We start from the raw sequence: 7,500 nt of genomic DNA, 5'->3' as shown, positions 1-7,500 counted from the left end.
CAAGCTGCGAAAATAAAGGCTGTCTGTTTGTCGGTCTGTCTTTCAGTATGATTACGAATCACAAATGTGCGTTTTCTAAAAGCTATATAGCCGTCGAAGGGAAAGTAGACAACAATAGTAAACGAAAATTCGCTCTTATGTCGCTTTAGCCCAATCTCGGAAAACCAATAACTGGTTTCGATTTGCACGATGCCATAGTGTACAATTAAAATGGGTGCACAAAAATTGTGTTTGTTTTATTGGTGCCTGGCTCGCATGCCTTGAACCTTCGTTGGCAAAATGTTTATAGTGACTTCGTTTCTCTTGTACCTCATGACTTCACAAAATTGAACGACTCAGGCCTACTACAGTAAAATGGATGCTCCCACCCACCAGAGTCCGAGGCCCGGTTGTTCGAAAGCCAATTAACTTAATCCAGGATTAGCGTAAACTTCTGTTTCATGTTTTCAATTTTTTGGTGAAAGTTTTGTTTCCTTTTTTTTTTTTTTTTTTGTTATTCAAGATTGACTTTTTCTATTGTAAAGTTTTGCCGAATATCAGCTTTGAACAGCCTTTGGGAGTAGAGAAATAAACTCTTGGGTTAATTTTTGATCTGGGGTTAGCGTTAATCGGCTTTTGAACAACGGGGCCCGGGGTGGCACCTTTGGCAAGTGTTAGAAACCCCCAAACCACTCATGTTAGGATTACCAAAAAATGGCACACGGAGAACTTCACATGGGCAGCTCAGGGAATCTGGTTTTCCCTAGCCTGCTTAGGCTGGTGCAGTCTCAGCGTGTGTAAGTATCCTGCCAAAAGTTTTTTCGGGTAAGCCTTGGTCGGCAAACCAGTTGAAGCAGGTGGTGTACAATGTGAGAATGTTGTAGTTGAAAGTCTTATTATTCTAAGGCCTCTAAGGGAGAAAACCTCTTTGCCAAATAATTATCATTCTTACATGAACACAAGTATTTATGCAGATAATGGCATGAACGGGGAAATTAGCCTTGTGTTCGCCCCCGTGCCCGAGAGGAGCCCAGTGGAGGGCACGGCAGTGGAAAACCAGGCTGCCACCTGTCTTATTCCCGTACTGGTTTAACACAGAATAGTAGAGCTACACATTGTTCACGCTGACAACACGGAGGACATGATGAACAGAAAGGGAGGCATTTTGGGGATGGACGAACTCTTAATCGGGGGAGAAGGATACAAAGACAAGGAGATTGATGGTCCAGTTTGGGGATGTTCATCAGAAAGAAAATGTACTGCACCTGAATATCCCACACAATGTTGATGGCCATGGCTTTGTCGGCACAAGGGGATTGTGCAGCTAGCGAATGTTTATCTCTTCATTTATATCTTGCAAGCAGTGACGAGACCCTGCTAAAATACATGGCAAGCGGAAGAAACTGGCAGCGGAGAATATTGAAGGGGAGGAAGATTATCAGAGAGGGATAGTTGTTGAAAAGAAAGTTGCTTTACAAGAAGCTATGTATGCCTTTTCTTGGACAGATCAAAACGGTCACCAACCTGCTGATCTCTATTTGACAGCTCGTCAAAATTTAAGCCAATCAGCATGCGACTCGCAAACACAAGCAGGGGTCCATTTATTCGAGAGCGTTTCGCGTATGATGCGCGTCGAAAGCGAAATGAATTTGTTCTAACGTCAGTTTATGACACGGTGGACCATAGATATTTCATTGCGATGATGAACGCACATCGATTGTTACGCTGCTAGCAGAGTCTCTTTCGATCATCCTTCGAAAGAGACTCTGCTCGCAGGGTATAATATTATGGACTCAAACTTTGCGTAGCTCACTGAAGTGCAAGTACGTACTGCTTTAGGTAGCTTTCTTTCGGTAGTAACTGTTCATTATGTCAAATTATGTCTTTGATACTGCACAATTGACGCACACTCAGTTTTCATTTTTGAGCATATGTATACTGATTTGGTTTGAAATTCTTTGAAATTCTGTCATATCTTTGCTCTACTACTAGATTTTAAAAGGGTGCTCTTGAAATGAAACGGGTCCGCCAAGTCGTACATGTATTTTAGTGAAACTGACTCTGAGTGCGTTTTGTAATGTAGACAATTACAAAAATAATTCTCGATACCTTTTGCATTACAGTGGAGTACATTTCTTGCACCTAAAATATTGACTTGTCGTGTGAATCACGATCTCTTTTGACAGAAAACTGAACAGATTTAATATCGTATTAATTTCAATTTTGAAATCGTGATAGAAAAGTCACTTGCATAAACCAGTGTGAATTAAAATGTGTTTGAATTGAGTAATATATAGTTCACTTGCGGATTTTTGCCCTCAAATACTATTTTCAGTCCCTGTTAATACTCCTGAAGGATAACTTCGCATTTTTAAAGCTTTCCAAGCTACAAAGCCGAAAATTAGTCAGTTCGACGAGTCTACATGAATAATAGGCCTTTTGCAACTAACGATCACATGTACAAAATCCGCCATGCTGGAGGGCAAGCTCATCATTATTCCCCCACTGGTACATTAAAACAAAAACAAGTCAAGCTTGACTGGTTCAGGTTTCTTTGTTTTAATGTTCCAGTGGGGGAATAATAATGAGCTTGCCCTCCAGCATAGCGGATTTTGTACCATGTGATCGTTAGTTGCAAAAGGCCTATTAGCATCAGCTTGCGTTCAAATTTCGCGTCATTTAGCTTGCTCAGGTTACAAACAGCGATCCGAGTTCGAGCATAAAACTTCACACAGAAAATGAATAATAGCAATATTTGAGGAATATGAAGTAAAAAAATTTAAGAATGAGGTACCAGGTACATTTTTATCGCGTCAAATACCACCCATTTTCCGCCGCCATGTTATGCGGTCTTTGAGGATGTTCTTTAAAGAGCGTAGAAAATCACAATTTTAAGATTTCCGTAAAAAGTATCGAAGTAGAAATAAACAAGAATAGTTGTTCTTAACTTTTGTCAAGTTTGTTGCCAATTGAATTCATTTTAAGACTTCACCGTTGCTTGGTTCTCGCAGCAAATTTTGGACAATTTGTCAAACAGAAAACCGCACTTTAACCGCGTTTTCAACTTTTCGCAAATTTCTAAAAAAATAACAATCGCTGGAACTTTTAAATGTGGTTCTTGAAAATAGTTCGCTAAAGGGTATCTTTGGGCAGAATATGAGCTATCCGCCAAAATGGTCGTTGGCGGAAAATTCTCGATTCTTACAGGCAGCCATTCATGAGAGTCCCTGCCCATAATTATCAAACATAACTCGGCAAGGGTCGAAAATTCGATTGCGCTCATGTGTTTATGGTAGATAGGCTAGGTCATGACAAAAACTACCGGCTAATTTTTTCGGCAAAATATCCTTTTATTTCAAAGAAAAATGCAAATTACCAAATTCCGTTAAAATCGTCATTTGACGCACCATTTTATTAAACAAATTCAAAAGCCTCGCATGCAAAAACAAATTACTTTTCCATCTTTAAAACACTCAAATAGTTTTGTAGATTTGGGGGAATGTTGCGTTATTTTTTTGGGTGCAAAATAATTAATATTTGAAGACATGTATTTCTTTCACTAAAATACTTCGTGAATACAATTAATTTTCACCATGTGCGAAACGTTCAAATGGATTAAGCTTCTGGTGGTCCAACTGTAGAAGAATGATCTACAGATACGCGTAAAAATTTCTTTGGGCAAATGATTGTGAGCGACGCAAGAGCTTTTCAAATTACGTAAAAAAATGCAAATATTTCACCTTCTGAAGTCAACTGGCATTACACGTACATTTAAGCACGCGCCAGATGTATGGACCCATATTAAGTTGAAAGAGACACAGAGCTGATAGTTTTGAAATGCTCTAACCTTATTTGTCGTAAGAGGCAGGTCCAAAGGCTGATTTAACGTGTTTCTCTCACCACTCGTCGCATTTGAAGTGGTCAAGTTTGCTTCTGTGTACACAACGTTCGTTGCACACGTCAATGGTCGGATACCATAAATCTGTGATCATCTTTCGAGGCATATGGTCACCACCGCATCTACCTAAGTCAACAACCGCTAAGTAATTTGCAGATAGTTACTTGCTTTGTACGTACTAAACCTGCTAGACCAACATATTACATTTGATTGCGACCATTGCTCTCAGGCGTGTCGGCGCCCGCCGCACAATCATAAGCTCGTCACGCAATGCTTTCCTTTTTGATGGGTAGCTATACCGGTAGGGGTATATAATATAAAAAATCAAAAATAAAGAAAACAAATACAAACATTTGTTTTCATATTTGTAGTTTGCTTTGCATATTTTGTATTGAGCACTCTTAGGATAAGTGAAACAATTTATTGCATGTTTATCCGTTTTTTTGTATAAATCTACTAGCGCGTGGGTTAGCCGAAAACACTGACCCCCGGTCCGTGGACCCCCCTACGGACCGGGTCCACGGACTGCCTTACGGACCAGTCCACGGACTACCCCTACAGACCCTCTCTACGGACCACCCCAAAACAACACAGAATTAAAAATAAATAAATAAAAATAAATAACAACTGAAGATTTGTTTGTATCGATTGTCTGGATAGACCACTCCTGCCGCTGAAATCGCTCCGCAGGTGTTGCCTTTTTCTTCGCTGTTCATGCTTCGAAGAAGACCGGTAATATCTAAGTTCTTTCGGTCATTTTGTTCGGAACAGAGAGATCGTGAAGCCTGGGGCTAGTTCACGAACCCGTGGGAGAATGATCCGAACAAAATGGCGAAGGAAGGGAAAGAAAAGACAAATCGAACTTACTTATCATCAATATTTTTCGAAGCATTCCGGTCCACGGCGAAGGAAGGGGCAATGTGTGATTAATAGACTTTACACCCGAACATGAGCCTTAGTGTGTTAAATTTGTGGAGCGTAACGGTTGAGATTTCGCCGACACGAGTGGTCTATCCAGACAACCGGTAAGTCAAATCTTTAGTTTTTATTTATTTTCATTTCTATGTTGTTTCAAGGTGGTCCGTATAGGGGGTCCGTAGGGGTAGTCCGTGGACCGGTCCGTGAGGCAGTCCGTGGACCCAGTCCATAGAGGGGTCCATGGACCGGGGGTCAGTGTTTTCGGGTCACCCACTAGCGCGTAATTCTCTGAATTGCTAGGCAGCTCACTATCTATTCTGTAATAGATAGCATGAGTAGCGTAGTAGTGTGCACTTGTTAAAAAAATGACGGCCGCTTCTTGGCGTTTTCGAAGTGTCTATGAAGAGGATTTAGATAAAGTTTTCAACCACATAATCTAATTGTTTGATATATCTGGCCATATTCGCCCCCCCCAAAAAAAGCATGTCCGCAGACACAGACCCAGCGGCCAGAAGTGGTCTGACCACCCCCCCCCCCTCCCCCCCTCCACCAACCCCTCCTGGCTAGCAGATTGGCCCGTCACCCATGCACGTGGCATAGGCCTCTCCAGCAAGGTGCCATGTCTACACAAAACCCTCAAGCAAGGTGCAAAAACTGAGCAAAGTGCCCAGCAACGCAGTCAATATCATAGTTATTTGGCACTGAAAACTCAAAGTCTAGCTAACTGAAGGTGTCAGTAACGGACACTCTCCCTTCCCCACTACGTTTGACAGCTAACCACCAGAAAACTACCAGCAGATAGACCAGTGCCTGCGTTATGTCTCCCCCACCCCCCATCCCTTACTATATATCTCAAGTCACGTTTAAAGTACTTAATTAATGAGGTTTTTAGACAATAGCTGATAAAGGTACAGGTACAGGTAAAAGAAGAAAGAACTAAGTGAAATAAAAAAAATAGGAAATCACAAAGTGACTAATCCGTGAGAAAAAGAGACCAAATTTAATTAGTATTTACCTGAATAAACAAACCCTGGCCATGCCACAATTTTTGGCGTTTTTTGTTTGCTTAGTGGCGGGGTATTGATATGTGTCATGGTTCAGTTTTGTAACAGAAAATGGAGGGTTGTTGTTCTTTTAAGGCTATTGTTGGTGGAGTTTGTGGTTATAACCCGAAAGATCGAAAGCTTGATGCTGAAATTGTTCCGTTACTTTCATGCAATAAGGATATTGACAGTCATAAGTCTACTTTTCAATTTACCGGACCTGAAGATGAAGTCGAGCTGATTTTATGCCGAGCAGCGAAATTCAGCAAAAGCGAAAGTTTGCGCACCATCACGATATGCCCTAAACATCGGACAAAACTTGGAATAGACTGGAGCAGAGGATCCAGCACCAGGTGCAGGGTTCCGGAAGACATTTCCGGCCATGGTAAGCGCAAAGGCCCGTGGCCAGAAGGTGAAAGAGGGTTGGGAAAGAGAGAGTCAGAGGGAGTCTTACGCAAGACTGGTTTGTTCGTACAGGTTGGGTCAGGTAAGTCTTGGTTTTCATTTTTTGAGTTACTAATAGGTCGCATCCCAGCCTAACTGTGTTTTTTCGACCTCTTAATACAGGTGTGTGTAGGACATGTAGACAGAGATTAAAAGAGATAATTGACACTGAAATGCATTATCCTCCAGTCTTTGGACAAATGGGAGTTGATTCCAACATAGCTGATCAAATGGAAAGAATGACATTAGTGAGTATACCACGCTTTTCTTGAGTTAAATTGTTAACTGCTACGCATTAGCATTAATTAGCTTCTTGCTGTTGATACATCTATCGTTTCTTCTTTTATAAGGAACTTTTTAAGGTAGTGCATAGGTCACGTGACACTCCACAAGTCGCATGTATAAAAGGGGTCTCCGTGTGGTTTTAGTTTTACTTAAGTTTAGCATTGATACAGGCTCGAAATGACCGAAACATTTATGTATACGGTTAGAGCATTCCAAGCAAGATTAAAGGACTGCGGATGAGTCTGATGAGATTTACAACAAACTCTCTTATTGACACATAGATAAGGCTATCCAAACATTCAGAACTTAAACGAGGCCAGCACCAAGTGTCAGGTCAAGATAGCTGAATGATGGTCAAGTTCTCTTTTTGAGTATTTATGAACCGAGATGGAGTCGAGGTCCATAAACACGCAAAAAAAGAAAGGAGATCAATATCCAGCCGTCTTGACCGAATGAGCCTTTCCACAAATGTCCGAATATTCTTGGGATATTTTGAAGTTTTCGAGACATTTAGAAAATATTAAGAAATTCAGAAATTTATTAACATTTATATTTATTTAAACCTTTTTTGGCTGAGCCCTGTGTTTTCCTCGCTATTTTTATGTGCCACAGAAGAACGTTTTAATGTGGGACACAGTGGGTAATCCCGAGCTTATTAGGCAAGATAACCCTTTGATTGGCTACCCGAGCGGGCCCGCTCGGGACTACTCGCCGTGTTCCGCAAGAACAACTTATCCGAAAGCCATATAATAAATCAGTCCTTTATTGACCAAGCTTCTTCGGTCAAGATATAGCGTGCGTGAGGTCAAGATGGCTGGATATTGGCCAAGCTCTTTTTTTGCGTGTTTATGGACCGAGACGAAGTTGAGGTCCAAAAACACACAAAAAAGGAACGAGGCCAATATCCAGCCATTTTGACCGAACAGGCCTGGT

The 7,500-nt window shown here is 41.2% G+C and overlaps 1 protein-coding gene across 1 annotated transcript in view; it reads left to right on the top strand.

Annotated features, from left to right (window-relative positions):
* Positions 1-7,500, top strand: part of LOC138013336 (latent-transforming growth factor beta-binding protein 1-like) — an 89,358-nt gene that overhangs the window by 16,895 nt on the left and 64,963 nt on the right. The gene's annotated exons all lie outside the window — the stretch shown is intronic.

This window comes from Montipora foliosa, chromosome 1, assembly GCF_036669935.1.
Source record: "Montipora foliosa isolate CH-2021 chromosome 1, ASM3666993v2, whole genome shotgun sequence".
In the NCBI taxonomy this organism is placed as follows: Eukaryota; Metazoa; Cnidaria; class Anthozoa; order Scleractinia; family Acroporidae; genus Montipora; species Montipora foliosa.
This window is presented reverse-complemented; position numbering and strand designations above follow the sequence as displayed.